Genomic DNA, 18,441 nt, shown 5'->3' with positions numbered 1-18,441 from the left:
AAGTGAAGCCTGTGAGTTGAGATAAAGACAGTTTATTAAGACAGGAAAATAATAATAACAATAATAATAATAATAATAATAGTATTACTAATAATAATGTGTACAAAACAAGTGATGCACAATGCAATTGCTCACCACCCGTTGACTGATGCCCAGCCTATCCCCGAGCAGCCGGCCCCCCACCCCGGGTAGCCACCCCTATGTATTGTTCAGCATGACGTCAGATGGTATGGAATACCCCTTTGGCCAGTTTGGGTCAGCTGTCCTGGGTCTGTCCCCTCCCAGCTCCTGCTGCATCCCTAGCCTGCTCGCTAGCAGGACAGAGCGAGAAGCTGAAAAGTCCTTGGCTTGGTGTAAGCACTGCTCTGCAACAATTAAAACATCAGCATGTTATCAGCGCTCTTCTCATCCTAATCCAAAACATAGCACCCTACCAGCTACTAGGAGGAAAATTAACTCTGTCCTAACTGAAACCAGGACATCAAAACAGCGATGTAGACAAAAGCCCATCCCGATTGGAAGGGGTGCCTAAGGCAAGGCAACTTACCCCCCCCCCCCCCCCCCATCACTACATCTTCTGTCAAGAAAGACAGAAAGGTTATCGTCATAGGGGACTCGCTTCTGAAAGGGACAGAGGGCCTGATTTGCCATCCAGACCCAACCCCCAGGGAAGTCTGCTGCCTCCCTGGGGCTCAGGTAAGAGACATTGCTAGGAAAGTCACTCGACTGGTACAGCCCTCTGACTACTACCCGTTACTGGTTTTTCAAGCTGGTAATGATGAGGTAGCAAGGAGAAGTCCAAGGGCAATCAAAGGGGACTTCAAGGCTTTGGGGCGACTGGTTAAAGGATCAAGGGCACAGGTCATGTTTGCCTCTGTCCTTCCGGTAGCAGGGATCATGTTGACAGGCAGACTCAGCTCATCAATATGTGGCTCTGAGACTGGTGCCACCAGCAGAACTTCGGGTTTGTTGATCATGGGAGGGTCTACGCGACACCGGGCCTGCTGGCACCAGATGGGATGCACCTCTTTCAGAGGGGGAAAAGGATTTTTGCCCAGGAGTTAGCAGGGTTGATCGATAGGGCTTTAAACTAGAGTCTAAGGGGGAAAGGGATAAAACCAGGCCTGCCAGTGATAAACTATGGGATGGCATGCCAGAATAAGAGGGACTATGTGCTAGTAAGGTTCTTCGGTCTGCTCCACAAGGTGCTACGTACAATGAGGCGCATTTGAAGTGCTTCTACACTAATGCATGCAGCATTGAACAATAAGCTAGAGGAGCTAGAAGTCTTGGCCCAGTCCCAGAGCTACAATATCATCGGCATAAGCGAAACCTGGTGGGATGAGTCCTGTGGCTGGTGTGTCGCAATAGATGGTTACAGGCTCTTCAAGAGGGACAGGCAGGGCAGGCAATGTGGGGGAAGGTAGTGATGTACATGAAGGAGGGGCTGGACTGTGTGGAACTTCAAGTTGGTGTTGGCAAAGTTGAGAGCCTCTTGGTAAGGATTAAGGGATGAGCAACCACAGGTGATGTCATTGTGGGAGTCTATTACAGACCACCCGGCCAGGACGACAACGCCGATGAATTATTCTTTGAGGAACTGAGAGATACCTCAAGATCAACTGCCCTTGTCCTTATGGGGGACTTCAACTTGCCAGACGTCAACTGGGAATATCACATGGCCGACACGAGCAAGTCCAGGAGGTTCCTAAAGCCACCTCGATGATAACTTCTTGGTGCAGGTGCTATGGGAGACCACTAGGAAAGGTGCCCTCCTAGATCTGTTGCTGGAGAACAGAGAGGGTCTTGTGGGGGATGTGACAATTGGCAGCCGTCTTGGTTGTAGCGACCGTGAAGCGGTTGAGTTTAAAATTTTTGGTGACAGGAGGAAAACTGCCACCAAAACTTCAGCCCTGGATATGGGGAGAGCAGACTTCAGGCTGCTCAGGGAACTAGTCAGCAAGGTCCCCTGGGAAACTGCTTTTGAAGGTGCTGCCATCCATCAGTGCTGGTCAGTCTTTAAGCACTGCCTCCTAAAAGCATAGGATCAGGCCATTCCAAAATATCGGAAGTCAAGGAGGCAGGGAAGAAGGCTGGCCTGGCTGACCAGGGATCTTCTTCTGGAGCTTAGGCAGAAAAAGAAAGTGTATGGCTGCTGGAAGCAGGGTCATGCAACGTGGAAGGACTACAGGGACGCAGTTCACCTTTGTAGGGAGAAAATTTGTGCGGCCCAATTAGAGTTGAAGCTGGCCAGGTCTGAGGGAGACAATAAAAAGCTTTTTTAAATACGTGAACAGAAAAAAGGGGCACAAAAGAAAACATAGGTCCGATACTTGATGGGGAGGGTCACCTCACAGACAAGGACATGGGCAAAGCGAAGACGTTTAATGCCTTCTTTGCCTCCGTCTTCAACACAGATGATGGGCTTCGGGACCCTGGGTGCCCTGAGCTGGAGGACCGTGACGGTGGGAATGATAAACTCCCAACCGACCCTGAACGTGTGCGGGATTTGCTGCTCCACCTGGATCCATACAAGTCCATGGGTCCGGATGGGATTCATCCCAGGGTGCTTAGAGAGCTGGCTGACGTCATCGCGGGACCTCTCTCTATTATTTTTCAACGGTTTTGGGAATCTGGAGAGGTCCCAGTTGACTGGAAGCTGGCAAATGTTGTGCCAATTTTCAAGAAGGGCAAGAAAGAAGACCCTGGCAATTACAGGCCTGTCAGTCTCACGTCAGTGCCTGGTAAAATTATGGAGAAGATGATCCTTGAAGTTACTGAAGCGCACCTGGGGAACAATGCAGTCATTGGTCCCAGCCAACATGGGTTCATGAGGGGTAGGTCCTGTTTGACTAACTTGATTTCCTTTTCTGATAAGATCACCCATCTAGTCGACCAAGGGAAACCAGCTGATGTGATCTTTTTGGACTTCAGCAAAGCTTTTGACACGGTTTCCCATAGGATCCTACTGGACAAAATGTCCAGCATACAGCTAGACAAAACCATCATACGATGGGTGAGCAATTGGCTGATGGGCAGGGCTCAAAGGGTTGTGGTAAATGGGGCCACATCAGGCTGGCAGCCAGTCACCAGTGGGGTCCCCCAGGGCTCCATTTTAGGGCCAGTTCTCTTCAATGTTTTTATAAATGATTTGGATGTAGGACTAGAAGGTGTTTTGAACAAATTTGCCGACGACACCAAACTTGGAGGAGTTGTGGACTCGGATGAGGGTGGAAAGGCCTTGCAGAGAGATCTGGACAGATTGGAGAGCTGGGCAATCACCAGCCATGTGAAGTTTAACAAAAGCAAGTGCCGGGTCCTGCACCTGGGACGGGGCAACCCTGGTTATACATACTGACTGGGCGACGAGATACTGGAGAGCAGCCCTGCAGAGAGGGGTCTAGGGGTTTTGGTTGATAGCAAGCTGAATATGAGCCAGCAGTGTTCCCTGGAAGCCAGGAAGGCCAATCGTATCCTGGGGTGCATCAAGCACGGCATCGCTAGTCAGTCGAGGGAAGTGATTGTCCCGCTCTACTCTGCACTGGTGCGGCCTCACCTCGAGTACTGTGTGCAGTTCTGGGCACCACAGTACAAAAAAGGATGTGAAACTGTTGGAGAGTGTCCAGAGGAGGGCGACGAAGATGGTGAAGGGCCTAGAGGGGAAGACGTATGAGGAGCGGCTGAGGTCACTAGGCCTGTTCAGCCTGGAGAAGAGGAGGCTGAGGGGAGACCTCATCGCAGTCTACAGCTTCCTCGTGAGTGGGAGTGGAGGGGTAGGCGCCGATCTATTCTCTTTAGTTACCAGCAGTAGGACCTGAGGGAATGGTGTCAAGCTGAGGCAGGGGAGGTTTAGGCCGGATATCAGGAAGAGGTTCTTCACCGAGAGGGTTGTCATGCACTGGAACAGGCTCCCCAGTTATGTAGTCACGGCACCAAGCCTGTCAGAATTTAAGAAGCGTTTGGATTATGCTCTTAGTCACATGGTCTGAATTTTTGGGTAGACCTGTGTGGAGCCAGGAGTTGGACACAGTGATCCTTATTGGTCCCTTCTAACTCGGGATATTCTATGATTCTGTGATTCTATGAATGGGCACTTGGAGAGCCATCGGCATGGCTCGCAGTGTATGAACAGCCTCCCTGATACACCTTTCAACCCATTCCTCCTGCATTTGTTTGTCTTTCAGATAAAACTTCACAGCAGTGTTTGGAGAAATGTATAATGAGTATACTGGCTCCAGGTCCCAGGGGAAAGAAAGTACCAGAATGTATAAATGCCTTAAAATCAAAGAGTGCCATATTTTTCACATGGTATCTTCCAAGCCTGGGCTACCTCCTGGGTATAAGATGCATGAAGTGTGGATCATCTCTAGGATCCCCCATCCAGGTCTCATGTTGTGTTCCACCTTATGGGGCAATTCATCTGCACACTCTCTCCAGAAGTGTTCCCATACATATGAGCTGGGCTCATACTGGGTTCTTTTTACTGTTATTGGGGAAAAATGGTTGTGTGTTGTTTGTTTTTTTTCTCCACACGTTAAGTTGTTTGACATAATGTGAAGTGCAGTCCTGACAGCATCTCCAGAACAGCGTTAGTATAAATGCAGATATCAATAAAGATTTTACATTTTCCTGAAGTGCTTAAATGTTCTATTTGTCCACGTGAAAGTTTAATCAAGAATGCAATTTATCCAGCTGAATGATGGATGGCTTACAGTGATTTTTGTTTTTTGCAGGTTGCTTTGCTACCAAATAATGCTGCTGATCTTAGCAAACATATCACTGGTGAAAAAGTGCTTGCATCTAACGCATATATCCCTGCCCCACCAGGCCAGCCTGGCCAACAAGGTCCTCCAGGTAAGATACAGACCAGAGGGATGTGAGTATGAAATAGTGCAATGTGTAAAAATAATAAGCTTCAGTCTTTCAGTATGATAGGATTTCATGTGTTACATATTTTGATTGCTATGATTGCATTTGTGATAAATCAAAAAATAAAAACTTTGCAGTCATTATTCAGCCACCCTCTGTGAACTGTCTAACATCACTCCATTGTGTTTCTTAGTCTCCATGTATTTCTTGGCGTGCAAGCTGTGTTTGTCCTGTATGTGTTAAATTTCTCCCTCTCCCGGGGATATCTCACCTGCTTCAGTTGTCATTTCCCATTTCTTAACTGTGTCTTAAACACTCTCCATTTCATTTCAGAAATACCTATTACTTTACCTCACTGTCATTAGTAGAGCAGAAAATGTGCTTTCAGTTTGCAGGGGTTTGTGCCAACTGTTTTATTTTTCCTTGTCTTGTTTTGCAAGGATTCATTTCTTGGTTTTATGTTGTGTTCTAGATCCAAAGGAATCTGAAAAGAAAAGTAAAACTCCACTCACACCTTCTGCACTTTGCTAAGGTATAGGCTGAAACAATGAGAAAAGCAGAGAGTTCCTAAAGCTCTAGCTTAAGCCAGACACCCTGCAACCTGCAGCCAGTGATAGTAAAAGTTTTGCTAACTCCATTGAATTCAGATCTGATTTTGGGTTAGTGATAAATGAAAGGAATTTTACTATTGTTATGAGTTTCTGGAAGACTCTTACAGAGGACTAGCTGATATTTCGTACCAGGTTTGATTTACTACCTATTGAACTGCCCTCCATTTATCCACATTTTTGCAGTCTTGCTTTGTTTTTTGAGTCTTTATCTCATTTTCTTGGAGGATGAGCATCTTCAGTCCTCAGTATAACATAAATGTGGTTAGAGATTGTGGTTAGAGATTCTGGACAATGTGGTTAGAGATTCTGCATCAGACTCTGAAATGTACAGCGCGCTGTCTTGCAATCTCTCTAATGTAGGCCTGACTTTGCATGTCTTCATTTTGTTTTCCCCATGACTGAGCTGTCCAAGGTACTGTAGAATTCTCTGTTCTGCTTGAAAACCATCCCAGCTGACCTCTTCCCCTGCCCTGGTGTTAGCAACAGGACAGCTGGGTCTTCAGGAGGAGTCTGAAAAGTTCATCGCTGAACTTGATTTTACTCCTTATGAATAACCTAGCTGTAAATATTCTGTCCTGCTAAACCATTTTTGCTCTCTGCCTTTCATTTCCTGTGTCTTTCACGTGCCTTCAGTATGAAGAAAAGTGCTTTCCCCTCTAATTGCAAAGCACTTCAGCCAGTGACACTTTAATGATCTTTATTTTGTGTAAATTCTGTTTCAGGTGCCTTATTTTGTGTTTTGCTTTTCATAATGTTTCTCTTGATATAAACCTCTATTTTGTTGCCTGGTGCCTTGTAAAAACTAACATTCTCTGCTGAACCAGCAGAAGCTGAAAAGGGTATAAAGTGAAATGCAAGAACAGAACCTTTCTTGCCCTAATACATTGGCTGCTGTCCTGGGAAACAGAGAGGTGTAAACCACTGCTATAAAGGGTTTGCTTCTGTGCCAGTCATGTAGATGGCTTTGACCTAACATTTCCATGAGTTTTCTGAGGCTTTCTTTTTATGAGATGTTTCTCAGATGTGACTTGTTCTTTCTCCTTTTTTTTTTTGTGTGTGAAAATGAGGCTTTTCTGTTTTTCTTTTCATCCCTGGTCTGTGTTCCTAACTGCTTGGCAGTGGCAACCTTGGTTTCTTTGAACACACAAGGTTTAATTGTTTTGTGAAGATCTCTTGCAGCCACTGCGGCAAGGATGTCTCAAATGACTGCTGTGTTGGTTATGTTGCTGTGGATTTGTGGATTTGGGTGTGTTAAGGCAACAAGTCCATTGGGTGGTTCAAAAAATAGTCAGTCCCCACTGCTTGTGCTGATGAAGTTTCCTGAAGGCTTTCCCTGGCAGGTAACCTTTGCTGTTGATTGCAGGGGCTCCAGGACCGAAAGGGAGTCAAGGAGTTCCTGGATCACCTGGACCTCCTGGACAGCCAGGCACCTGTGGATCAATGGGACCCATGGGCCCATCTCCAGATATATCCCATATTAAACAGGGCAGACGGGGCCCTGTGGTCAGTATTCTCACTTCCTGTCATGCACTGCATGATTGGCCTCAGCTCCACAACCTGTCATGTCCTTGTGAACACTTTCTTTTCTGTTGCAGGGCCCACCAAGAGCACCAGGGAGAGATGGCAGCAAGGTGAGGAGAGGTACTGTTTTCCACAATGCAGGCACATGCACATGTAGTCTATGCACTTGCAGTCACACCCTTTTACCACCTCATTTCCTTTGCTATTCTGAAAATGTCCCGTTGTTCCATCCATTCATGCCTTTCTTCTCCTATTTTGTGCTTGTCATTCCTTAAGTCTTGCAAATAATAGCCCTGCCAGGATCTCAAGCAGCCTTCTTTCCTTTCTCTGCAGCTCTTTGAGCTTTTCCATGAAGAAACATTGATATTTTAGCCCATTTCATTAGACTGCTGTTTTGTGAATTTCTCCTGTTAACTGGTTTGTTTGTTACTGTCCAAGAGAAATATCAGATACCCAGCTCTGTTCCCACTAGAGCCAGTGGCACTTTCCTGTGTTCTTCCTGAAATATTTGTTCCCACTTCACTTTCTTTTCTTTTTCTGAGCAAGCAAAGTTAGCATGAGCTGATGATTCTTGATCTGTAGCCGGTAAGTAAGGGAGTCTGCAAAGGTAAACTGTGCTATTTCAGTTTCCTTTAGTCACAGCAAACTAACTGAGGTGGTATTGGTTACACGGGGAGCGAGGTGCACCAGGACTGAAAGGGATACCTGTAAGTATTACTCCCAGCAAGAATTTCCATAGCAAAGTGATGTTGGCTACTAACAGGCCAGCCAAAAGAAAACAAACAAACAAGCAAACAAACAAAACTTTCCTTTGTCAAAATCACAATGAATGACATTTTACATGCCCAGAAAAGGTTACTGGAAAGAAAGTAATCATTGTTTTTCATCCAAACTTGTTGCCTACGCACCTCCTCCCTCGCTGGATGCTACACTGAAGGCAGTCTGTGCCCCTCCGTCCTATGGCAGTGGTGGGACACACTCAGCAGGGAGAAGCACAAGAACCCATGCCAAGTGCTAGTTAGCATGGTTCAGCCATCACTCCTAATGGGAGTTTGATCTCTGAAACTTTTTAAAATCCTGCCTCGTCTCTTTCTGGGACTTTGAGCAAATCAGCAAGAGAAGGATGAGTATTTACAATCTGGTTTTAGGTGAAATTGATTAAAATGTTGTTTCTCATGGTCTTTTCTCATTGGTGAGAGAATTCTCATACATTCACATTCTCAGTATTAAATAGTGTACAGCTAAAAAGAAATGATGATTTTCTGAAATTAGATAAAAACAGGGGGGATATTCTCTACATTGTAATTACCGATGACTTTAATAAGTGATGGACTGCAGTAGGGTTAATGTATTGAAAATTAACTTCCAGACATCAGCATTCCCCAGATAATTTTAATAAATATTAATAATTATTGATTAAGTAGTTATTTTAAGAATGCAATTTCTATCAGTTTAATATGAAGGAACATAAGGAACCAACATTTCTCTCCTTTGTTCCCATGAGGTGTTGAGATGCTCTTAGCAGGCAAATATAGCAAAGGAATTGTTAAATAACAAAGAGCTGAGAACCTTGTAAATATAGGCTCTGTCTGCAAAAACATTTGCCTTTTGAAAAGTGTTTCCTAATCAGGTTGATTCGAAAAGAGACCTTTAATTTCTGGCAATAGATATGAAGCAGTATTTTACTGAATTACCCCTGCAAGGGCAATTATATTGTCTTGTTTGAAAACTGTAAGAGTAAAGTGGAATATGATTAATGACTGTGCCTTGTGTCTACAGGGCCCACCGGGTTCATTTGACCTCTTATTGCTGATGATGACAGACATCAGGAATGACATCGCTGAGCTGCAAGAGAGAGTGTTTGGACACAGGACTTATTCATCAACAGAGGAGTTTCCATTACCTCAGGAATTTACAAACTATCATGACACAGTGGATTTTGGATCTGGAGAAGACTACAAACCACAGGCAGCACCCAGAGACTCAAGGATACAGAAGGCAGCCCATCCTTAGCTATGCCTACTGACAAATAGAGCCTCTAGAGTTCTTCACTATAAAAATGCACTGACAATGTAATATATACATATATATATTATTTCTCAGTTTTCTCTTTGCTTTTCCACAACCATACTACCTGTACTGTAACTTTCACAGTTCATGGTGTTCTCCTTGCAGTAATTCCATACCGTCAAGACTGCACTGTGCGTTGTATCTAGACTATCAGGAAAACCTTCTTAGTGTATTGAGCTAGCATGATTAAGGTACGCGCTAGCTAATGGGGCAGACCACAGCATCTCATCTACCTACTTTTGGTTCTGTGTCCAAATGACCCAGTACCTAGATTTTGCAGAGGTAGAGGAGTAGCTGAACATCATCCCTGAAAGATGTCAAAAATGGAAACCCAGATCCACAGTTACTTTATACATGTAAATGAATTATATCACTGAACTCAAGTCTCCAGCTAGTGTCCCTGTGTTTAGGAGAGTGTGAAAAGTGGATCTCTTTCACAGCAGAGGCCAGCTTTATGTGAAATGTCTCCTTCTGTTATGCCCCACCGTGGCAGAAAAAGGCCAAAAAACATGATGAAGCATTGATATAAAGATACTGCTTGTTGATCTAGATTTGAGAGGATCTAGCGACCTTCTAAAAGGCATTCACAGAACTGGAACACAAGAGTTACAGTGTATTTGGCTGGGTATATGAGGAGTATAAGTGCAGGAGTGCACATAACAAAACATTTCAAGTAGTACGAGCATAGCTAAGGTTAGGTACTGCACATGGGATCCTGTATTTCTGAAGAGGGATGAAAGGGAGTGCCCTTTTTTACACTGGAAAATTGGATGCGCAAAGTTAGACCATACCTCATGGATGATGTATGTTAACTTTTTTTTTCTTCTTGGATTTCCACAGCTGCTGAGGACTTTGCCATGCTTAGAAGATAAAGGAATATATTAAGCACAAAACTGCAGTGTTGTATCTGTGTAGCTGCTACTTCTACAGTATGTTTAGTACTGGGTCTTGTCCATGTTAGAAATGCAAAGAAAATCTTATTTTGCCATGTTTTCCATGGCTTACATGTTCTAGTAGAATAAATACTAGTAAAAATATAAGCAGGCCCTTTTCGGACAATATGTAAAGGTTTGGATCCCCTTCCATATTCTCTGGGCCAAAAGATAGTTGGTGTAATCCCTACCACACCAGAACAAGTCATGTTGTATAAACAGCTGGCTGTCTAGACCTTTCATATCTTTTGTATATTATCTTAAGAGGATGTGTTAATTCCTGTAATTGTTTCCCAACTCCTCACTATCAGTATGCCACAAGCAAGGGCATTAGATTTAAGAACATTAATGTTCTTCATTCCTCTTCACGTTATATGTATATCAGTATTTACAAAGCAATGACTAAGTCACTGGTAAAGCTTAGAAAAAATGATAGTGCTCTCACCCTATGATCTTTGGGCTCCTCTGGAAGGAGCTCACCTAACAGCTACAGATCCAAGTAATCTTATGAACAAGGTAAAGGGGAAATAGTGAGACTTGGGGAAGGAACTTGTGGCCAAAGGAAGGATGGTTTTATCCAGAGTAGACTGAAAGAAATCTCTAAGGCAGCAATCTGAGGCATGCATGTATTATTTTCTTAATTTCAAACAGGCAACTATGTATAAATGATATAGTTCATGAATATGCAATAAGCACATTCGTCGAATTATGTATTCGTAAACCTTGAAAATTACATAACTCTTGGCTAAGTTTATCACCACAATCCATGATCTGCTGGATCAGGTTGATTTCCACTATAGAATTAGTAGCTGCAGTTATTTGGACCATCAGATACTGAATAATAAGTTAAATGACTCGCTTCCTACATACTGACTACATTTTATTGCCCCCTGCCCACAAGAAAAATGTGTTCTAAAAAAGGCACTTATTTGAGTTCTAAGCTCTGCTTTTCCACAAGTACCAAATGAGAAGTTTCTACAATTTGTTCATCAAATTCAGGGGGAGGCAACAATTGACCTGTTTTGCATAAGTATTTAGGGAAGGGAACTTCTGAGAGTGGATCAGAAAAGTAGATAAAATAAATGTCTCACTCTGAGTGCAAGAAGCTGTCCTACAGACTTGTGAACATAAAATAGGGCCCATGTTTACATGCCTTTCTGAATGATGATCTCAATAACTTCCCTTTCTGTAGTCTGCATGTTTATTCACAGCCCAGAGCTGTTTGCTTTGTGTTTGTTTGTTTTTTTCTTTTTTCCAGCAGACATGCTTCCTCCATAAAAAGGTGAAGGAAAGAGCTCCTTCGGTTTCTCATTGTGCTTCACACTCCTCTTTCCACAGACTCCTTGCCCCAGAGTGCTGCTGTTGGCTGAGTCCCAGCAGTGGTGAGAGGACAACATAGTAAGGACAAGTCCACCCCACAAGACACAGAAATTCCTCCAGCAGGGAGAGCCCCTCTGAGCACAGCTGTCTGGGAAGGTTCAGCCTTCTGTCTGCATCCAGCTAAGATCTTTGTGTAGACTTTTATATTTTATTTCTCATTAATTGTATGATAACTTTCATAACACATTGTATCAGAAACATTTCAGTACAATTTCTAGAGAAATAAATACAGACACTCAGATAGAAAAATTACGTTTTCTTCAGCATACCCAAAGTTTTATAAAGCCAGACCAGAGGAGTCATTTCCAATTTTAAGCCTGGTTACCAGGGAGAGAGGGAAGTCATTACCTTGTAAATTATTTATTACTCTGTGGCTCCAGAAATAACTACCCAAGAATACAAAATAAGAATGTAGAAACATCTACACTCATGTCTAGTCATTACTAGGCTCATGCACATGACAACTTTGTTTCGTATAAATACTATGTATAATTTTATTAGAAAGATATATTTTGATGTTAAGACGTTATAAGCAGAAGGAGAATAAAGAGTTAGTTTGTTATTTTATTAATATTGGAAATATATTTAATGGAAACATTTGCAAGAGTGTGTAGTGATGGGAAAATACTGGTTGTTAATAGGTTTAACAAAATCATAAAGCTTGGAAAATGTTCTTTCAGTGCTGTGCCAGGTACATACAGGATTAGTCTTTCTTGCAAAGCTGAATTACTGACACATACAAATTCCTATATGGTCAGGCTAAACCAGGAAAAGGGTAGGAAAAGTGATTGTAAATGGAATTACAATAATCCCTAGAGTTATTCTTGGCATCACAGCTTGAATAACGTTCTTCCGAGAAGTATTTCAGTTAATATGTTAAGCCCCAGAGAAGCAACAAAAGATGAGGTGGGGTGCAAGAATTTGTTAATTTTACATTACAATTCATATGTTTGTTCCTGTTACACATTCCAATAACTATACAGGTCATTTTATTTATATATGAAATACTAAAATATGTATAAAATGTTTGTGATTTTCTGATGTATTCATAATTTCTTCACCAAAAGGGTGGTCGCACACTGGAACAGGCTCCCCAGGGAAGTAGTCACTGCACCAAGCCTGTCTGAATTTAAGAAGAGATTGGACTGTGCACTTAGTCACATGGTCTAAACTTTTGGGCAGACCTGTGCGGTGCCAGGAGTTGAACTTGATGATCCTTATGGGTCCCTTCCAACTCTGGATTTTCTATGATTCTATGATTCTATGATTATGGGAGTAATTGCATCAGTCTATTCACTTATTGGCTGGCCGAATATACGGATTCTAGGGGTCCAAATATGGTTTCTATTACAGCAAGGTTAAACATCCCTTTGGCCTTTAGAATTGTCACAGAGAACTAAGAAGGAAAAGAGAGAGTTTCAAACAGCTAAAATTCACAGGTCACTCAAAGGTCATCATTAGCACACAGCAGAAGCAAGAAGTTGCAGCCTACACACTCAAGCTCCAAAGGATATAAGGTATCATGGGCACCCACCTAAAATATCTATCATCACATATAAGCCATCTTGGTAACTTTGACCATAACTGTAAACACATGGAGCAGCACTGCATTGACTGAGCTTATTTCAGTATTCCTAGATACATCTGTTTTTAACCACCTCGTTAATAATCTGTCTCCTCTGTGCCCCTATGTTTCATACATCATAAGCATCTTAAGCCAAGTCCCCTGTACAATCAAAACTTAAAAACTTATGATTGGGTATGGACCAAAGCCAAGGGGCCAGAAAACACAAGCTATCCAGTGTTGCAGAGGAGGTAAAAGACGGGGGGGGGAACCTTTCAGCCTCAGCAGTGTGAAGAGTTGGGACTTGTCCCTTGCTGTAGATACATCAAAGTCCTGCTCTATGACCCTTCCCCATGACACCAGAAATAAGTATGTGCTGCCTGAAGGTACCCACATATCAGAAGGGTCCAGATACTCACTGTGACCACCAAATCCAGCCACTCAAGGTATTTGTGCTCAGTTTCCAGCAGCTCATTGGCTGTCTGGCTGCGTTTTCTCTCCCAGCGAGCCCTCTGCTCTTCCACAGCGTTTCCTCCAGCCATAAGTGGCAGAGATGAGCCACTCATGGTAGTCTCAGAGCTGATAAACAGAAAAGTAACCACTCCTGAGAGCCAAGAGAGATGGAAACACAACAAACACGCAACCTGGGCCATAGGGTAGGATTCTGAGATACAAACTCTATACTGTGGAAGGAGGGAAGTCAGTTACCAGTAATGGCCAATAACAGCTTCTTTCTTCATTCCTATTTGTGGTACAGGAGCCCCACATTAACCAGAGGAACAATGACAGTCAGACCAGACTGTGAAAGCAAGATAAGTAGTACATTATGATGTATCTATAAGCAAATCTCAAGCATACAATCCCACCTGCTTTCCTAACCCACAAGCCACTGCTTCCTGTGCTTCACCCAACTCTTCATGCAAAATTCTCAATAAACCTACGGAAGTCGGTGGGTGGAAGAGGTACTGTGCATAGGAGCAGAAAACAGCCCTAAGATTTGTCTTGGGGGAGGGGAGCAAAGAAAGGGAGGGGACAGAGAGAAAGCGCACTCTTGCTTGTTTTCCCCTGGAGGATCCCCTAAAAAGTAAATGGCTTGCACTGTTATTTTCCAACAGCAGTTTGTGGTTTCAGAGATGAGCATCTGCTGTGAATCACACAATCCACAACTGGCTTCGCTGCTGCTCTTTTCTTCTGCAAGAGCATCACGGTTACATTAAACAGAAAAACACTGCTTCTTTTATCACCCTGTGGTGGTTTTACTTGGGTGGGCAGCCAAGCTCCACCTCAGCCACTCTCTCACTCCCCCTCCTCAAAGGGAAAGGGGGAGAAAATACGATGCAAAGGGCTCAAGGGTTGAGATAAGGATGGGGAGATCGCTCAACAATTATTGTCACAGGCAAAACAGACTCAGCATAGGGAGATAGTAAGATTTATTGCCTATTACTAACAAGCTAGAGAAGGGAGAAACAAAGAAACCAAAAATGCCTTCCCCCCCATCCACCCTCTTCCATCTCCTCCCCCCGAGCGGCGCAGGGGAACGGGGGTTGCGGTTAGTCTATAGCGCTTCTTCTCTGCTGCTCCTTCTCGGTCACTCTTGTCCCCTGTTTCAACGTGGGGTCCCTCCCACGGGATGCAGTCCTTCCCAAACTGATCCTGTGTGGGCTTGCCACAGACAGCAGCTCTTCAAGAACTGCTCCAGATATGGGTCTGTACCACGGAGTCCATCCATCAGGAGTACACTGCTCCAACCTAGGTCCCCCACGGGTAGCAGCTCCTGCCAGATTACCTGCTCCTGTGTGGTCTCCTTTCCACAGGCTACAGGTCCGGCCCAGAGTCTGCTCTGGTGGAGGTCCTCCACAGGACGCAGCCTCCTTCAGTGCAGGTCCACCTGCTCCACCGTGGTCTCCTCCACAGGCTGCTGCATGGAGATCTGCTCCGCCGTGGTACACCATGGGCTGCAGGGGGACAGCCTGCTTCACCATGGTCCTCTCCACAGGGGAACTTCTGCTCCAGCGCCTGGAGCACCTCCTCCCCCCCCCCTTCTTCACTGACCTTGGCATCTGCAAGGCTCTTTCTCACTCTACTCTCTCTCCCAGCTGCTGTTCCCCAGCAGTTTTTTTTTCTTTTTTCCCCTGTCTTAAATATGCTCTCACAGAGGCGCAAACATTGCTTATTGGCTCAGCTCTGGCCAGCAGCGGGGCCCTTATCTAACATGGGACAGCTTCTGGATTCTTCTCACAGAAGCCACCCCTATGGCCCCCCTGCTACCGAAACCTTGCCACATAAACCCAGTACACACCCTCTCTCAGAGAAAGAAGCATGCACTACCAGAGCATTGGTTAAATCTTGCACTTTCTTTTGATGAAAAGGCAGAGCAGATTGTCGCACACTTGCCACAGCATGAAGTCTGTGATTTCTGGGGAAGTTTGCCTCCCTGTATTGAGCTACCTTCACAGAAGTTCTGGCTCACACACATTCAAGCTACACTAACACAGAAAGATAAGTTGTCTATGAGAAGTGAATCTGTCAAATAGTCTTCCAGTGACATTTCAGATACCTGAATCAATAAAACAAAAGTTTAGCACAAAAACAGTACAGAGTCTCATTTAATGTGTTCGCAAAAGTCCAGATAGTTGAGGGACATGCAATATTTTATAGTAGCAGGAATTTCTCCAGAGGTTTATTCTCACATTTGTTCAGAAAACAACCACAAGTCTAGCTGTGGCCAGGTCTTTGTCAAGACCAGACACTGCTGGTAGCTGGAGAGGTAGCATTACAGGTAACACTAAGCAACAGCTTAGCGTTAGCATGCTGTTGTGAAGTACTCACAAAAAACAGGCTAAGATGCTACCATTCAAAGAGTATCTTTAGCCAGTGTAAATTACAGTCATGACTGAACTATTTACCTTTTGCAGCCCATTTTCTTAAAAAAATAAAAAATAAAAAAAATATAAAAAAAAACACCAGGACAACAAATGCGCACCACGATTGACCATCTCTCAATTTTAATATATAAAATTCTAACTCTTTCAAGTCTACTGGGTGTGAGTTGTCTGGAACCTTGGGGTAGACTCGAAAATACTTCACCTACAAGTGATCTAAGTACATCAGCTTGTTTCTTTTTTCTCAAACTCAGAATAGAAACTATTGAATAGTTTTTGTAGAATTAACTACTTCACGATGCTCTGCTAACGATCTTCCCAGTGAGGTTTCTAACTTCACTATTTCTAACATCCTCTAAAAAAAGAAAAAAAATTTCCCTTTGTTATCTCACCCTAGCCACTCTATATTTCTCTGAAGTGTTAGCAGCCTAGTGGGTCAGATCCAAGGGCCACAAGGTCCTTGCATTCTGTCTCCAAGGACAATGATGTTCCCAGGTGCTTCTACTCCACATGTACCATTTCCTTATTGCTGCATCTCCACCAGCTAGACACCCATGGGGATTTTTTGTTGGTTTTTTTTTTAAAAAACCTCCAAAAGAGGTTGAAGAGTCCTGGCAGACCAGCTTGCAATTAGGACTAATTGTGAGGCCCACGAGTTGAACACCCTGCAGAGCAGAGGGCACAGTTCTCACAAAGGTCACAGGATCCCTTGATTTGGGCTCCTTCTGCAAGCAAGCAGATCACAGTGCGCTCGTGCACTGCACGTACCTGCCTGCAGTCCCTCTTCAGGCCCCTCCAGAACCTCTTACAGAGCTCCTTTGTATCTGGACTCTCTCCCCCTGAGGGCCTGGGAATCTGCAGGACTGTGCTGCCAAACTCTTCCTGGCCCAGCCAAGCCAGCACCAGAGTGAGAGGCTCAAGCCTTCACCTCACCACCACTGGGCAGCGTTCATCTCAGACACCTTTGGGGCACCCAAGGGCACGTTGCTCCAGGCCCTCTTCCAGCTCTATTTTCACAGGTCTTGACCTGCTCACAGTCACCTCCTTCCTTCTGCTCCCCAAGAAGACAACTCAGGAATACTGGAAGAGGCTGCAGGAAGGCACCCTCACAGCCTTGTGCTTCTCCAGCCCCATCAACCAACACCTTCATCACTTTCTGCAGACTAAAGGCCTTGAGCAGGTCCCCATTGCGGCAGCACAGATTACTCTTATCTACACTCTCCTTCTCGCTGTTCAGAATCAAAGCCCCCATTTTGCCACCAGGACAGGGTGACTTTTCAGTAGCTGGCTGACAGAGCCCACCCCAACCCCTTGGACTGATTTGGGGCTGCTTTTGTCCCCCAGCCCGCCACCTCCCCACTTCCCTCCCTTCCTGCCAGCCTCACAGCGCCCCCAGCGAGACCCAGCGGTCGCCTCAGGCTGGACCCTGGCCCCTCACTGCTCTCGCCCCCCCCCGCCTCACGCGATGCCACTGCCCGTTACCTGCCTTGGCCCCGTGCCAGCAGGCCCGCGTTCAAACCCCAGCTCCACCTCGCAGGGTGGTCCCAGGGCGGAGCGGCGGCGGCGAGGGCAGCCGGCGGCACGGGAAGCGGGCCGGCATGGTGTTGAAGCCAGGGATAGAAGAATGGGGGCTTGCTTAATCGCTTTAAAATAGATATTGCTGAGTGTCTTTGCTTACTACTGTGCAAATTAACCGAAACAAGGAGTCTTGGGGCCCCTCACAGAGGATGGTTCCTGACAAAAATGGGGAACCTGTCTCAAAAACCAGCTGAGACCGACCTTGTGGTTTGGACAAGAGCCAAGGAGCAGCTGAGTCTGTACAAAGGCAGGGGGTCAACTAGTGGTGATGAAGAGGAGTTATCGGCCTTCATCCCCACGACCCCCGACGACTACCACCAGAAGGCACTGCGCAGGCGCAGACAGGAGGAGTTTATGAAAATGACTTCTTGGAGCTAATTTTAATACAAAGCGGGGATAGGTTATGAGTATGTATAGGCGTATTGGGAAACTTCATGCATATGTAACTTTTTACTGCATATAACCAAAGCAAGTTACCGCGTTAAGGTGCGCATGCCTTTGGGAGCTATCCCGCATGCACCCAGCACTGAAATAAAACACATACCTACTTTATAACTTATTTGCTTTGAGTTATAGAGTTCTTCCACGAATCATTTTGGCAAGCCAGCCAGGAGGCTCTCTGCCTGCCCACAGGAGTGGCCGCACCGCAGACGTCCTAGCGCGCACCGGGCATAGTTCCCTGGAGGAACTCCGCTCCTCGGCCGCTCACTGCGGGGGCAGACAACGACCAGCTGGACTGTGGACAAATGGTATGTGTAACAGTACAGGAAGGGCCTGTAAGTCATACGCGTGGCTGGGGCAGCTGGTAAATCGCGCAGAGACGTCTGGCGTGCAACATAGTCCCCATGTGGGAGGAGGTTACCCTACAGGCTGACCAATAGAGCGGTCACGGGAGATTTGGTGACCGATGGAGTGGTCAAGGGGTATTTGCTGACTGATAGAATCAAGGGGGATTTGCTGACCCGCAAGAAATCGCGCAGAGACGTCTGGCGTGCAACATAGTCCCTGTAAGGGAGGAGGCTACCCTACGGGCT

The sequence above is a fragment of the Cygnus olor genome (assembly GCF_009769625.2).
Source record: "Cygnus olor isolate bCygOlo1 chromosome W unlocalized genomic scaffold, bCygOlo1.pri.v2 SUPER_W1, whole genome shotgun sequence".
In the NCBI taxonomy this organism is placed as follows: Eukaryota; Metazoa; Chordata; class Aves; order Anseriformes; family Anatidae; genus Cygnus; species Cygnus olor.
The sequence above is the reverse complement of the archived record's forward strand: the minus strand, read 5'-3'. Positions refer to the sequence as shown.